Below are 2,762 nucleotides of genomic sequence, written 5' to 3'. Positions count from 1 at the left end.
AGATAGATAGATAGATAGATAGATAGATAGATAGATAGATAGATAGATAGATAGATAGATAGATAGATAGATAGATAGATAGATAGATGGAGATATATTGTGAAAATAAGGCTGCAGAGTTATTTTTATGCTTTTTTTTTTTTGCTATCATGTGATTATCAATAACCAGATATGATCGTCATGGAGCATTTATTGGAGCCTGTGAAAACAGCATCTGAAAGCAGGCTTTCCATCACTTTCATTGCTATGGAGAGTTCAGATGATTACAATTGATCTTCCTCCAGTGAGGATAAAATCCAAGCCGCAGGGAGAGAAAAAAAAATCCTCATAATTACAGAACCAGGATCACTATGGCTCAAACTATGGCTGGTCTGATTTTCATCATATTTCCATTATGCAGCTCAGTACAGTTTTTCATACAAATCAGAAAGAATACAAGAAAAAATGGCTTTGCTCAAAACAATATATACTGACCTAGAAAATATGCATTTTAAAATGGAAACTAATTCTGCAGTAACAGATAATAGAGGAGCTCAGCGTCAGATCATTAATTAATTAGACCTATTTTTTTTTTCCACATCCTGGGATCACTGCTGTAGCTGTGGTTAGAATAAGAACCATCCAGTCTACAGATGTTCCTATATGCTCACTTTGTGCTTCATTTAATGTAACGAAGCAGGTCAGAGGAATTCAGTGTAGCGCAAACTCTCACGGACCATTTTTTCAGTTACTTGCTATTATTGCTTGGTTATGTAATAACAATAAAGTGTCATATAACCTGTGGGAAAGCCAAATTCACATTACGGCAAAACCTATATTGTAAAGAGCACATTTTTCACTTGAAACCCCTGTAGTGCAGTGCAGATGTTTACAGTTGTTTTACAGTTGTTAGCACTGTATTATAAACTGTTTAAACTTTACTAATATAGAGCCTGTAAAGTATTGCTGGAGCAGAGGGTGACTGCAAACATGTTGGAATGTTAACTGAAGCAAAAGTGTAAACCAGTCATGAACAAAGAAGGTTTGTAATGAATTACGGCATTTATAATCGATAAATATTTAAGGTGGTCCTTCAAGCTTTGGCCTTGTGCATAATTAAAGCACTTTACATGAATTCATAATGATGTAATGACAAAACAAGGCCCAACACAAATACTGTTTGTCTCTCTTTGCTTATGAGGTGTAAGATATTGATTTTATACTGCTGCTCTGGGCTTGTTTTATTGAAGCACAAGCATATGTGCAAGTCTTGGACAACTTACAGCTGAAAATCACTGTGGAATTTTCTGTAGAATAATAAACTAAAACAGAACTCAGGTTTGTTCATTCCACTCATGAAAAGACAGCCTTTCAGAGACATGGAGTCAACAAATAGAATAAGTTTCATCATTCGAGTTTGGCACTAATTTACTCTGTAAATTTCATCGAAATTGTCCCATTAGATTTTATTACTTGTTGTGTGTGATGGATTTTGTGATGGGTTCAGAAGAAACACTGTTATAATATTAGGATCAATCCTCTGGAGATGATGAATACTCTCAGTAAATTAGCCATTGTACACTGATTTACTGAGTGCAAAACAATCCCAAGGGTGGTGTTAGACTACACCATAAATTCATAATGATGTAGCTCACTACATTTACGCAAATTCCTTCTGGGAAGCTGGTCGTTAGAATATCTGATTTGCTTTATACTTGAAACCATCATAGAAGGCGACTACGGAGTGCCAAATGTGTCCAAAGCTAGGGAAGTAAAAACTAAAGGCTGGCACAGAAGCAGAGGCAGGAACAGTTTTACATACAGTTAAAAAAAAATAAAACAACTAACAGAAAAACTCAGGCTGGGGTGGAAAAAAGCTGGTGGTTGCTGTGGACCCGATGCTGGGATAAACCTGGCAGGGGGAAATACTGAGGGGAGCCAGGGAGAAAGAAATCCAGGAAGTCAAAAGGGGGCGGATGGGGCAGGAGGTCTGCAAATGAGCTGACTCATCTGTGAGAAGTGAGGACACAGAAAACATGAATTAAACTGAGCAGTATACTGAGGGAAGAGTTGCGAGAATCTGCTTATACTAAAGCTGTGCATGAGAAAAGTCTACGCTCTGGCGAGAACACAGCTGAGAACATGATGGAGGTTTGATTGGAGAAGTGGTTACAGCTGGTGAAGCTCTGCTCAGGTTTCGAGGCACCTGTCTCCACTCCTGCAATCGAACTTTCTCCAAGACACAAAAAATATGTGTATGAATGAGAGAAAGGCACAGAGTGTGTTACAGAGACACAGCAAGAGAAGCTGCAAGCAAGATGGGAACAGAGAGAGAAATGAAGGGTGTGACAACCTGAACGTCTTGTGGAGACCTGAAAAGCCTGTTTCATCAGGCTCAGGATCTCATAATGTTTAGTGATCCTGTCATATGTACGTGCCTTGCAGACGGAGGCAAGTAATGACCAGACTGGATCGTTTTTAAAATCAGATCAGCCAGAAATGAAGGTTTACACTGCTCAGTGTTATACCCACCAAGTTTAAATGAATGCTTGCTGAGTTAGCCAGACAAACACTCAAACTTGATGTAGAGATTTATTCACTGTTTTTTGAAACAGTAAAGCAGTTGTGATACCTTAAAGGAAAACAACTTCAAAGTATGTCTGGTTTGTGGCAGCAAGTACACCTTTATAAAAAGCAGTTGAACTGACGTTGGTGTTATATAAAAATTGGACTTTTATTTAAGGGCCTTAAATTGCAGTGGAGAAATAAACCATAGCCTCAGA

Source organism: Pundamilia nyererei, unplaced genomic scaffold (assembly GCF_000239375.1).
Source record: "Pundamilia nyererei isolate P.nyererei 1_Seehausen unplaced genomic scaffold, PunNye1.0 scaffold00024, whole genome shotgun sequence".
Taxonomy (NCBI): domain Eukaryota; kingdom Metazoa; phylum Chordata; class Actinopteri; order Cichliformes; family Cichlidae; genus Pundamilia; species Pundamilia nyererei.
The sequence above is the reverse complement of the archived record's forward strand: the minus strand, read 5'-3'. Positions refer to the sequence as shown.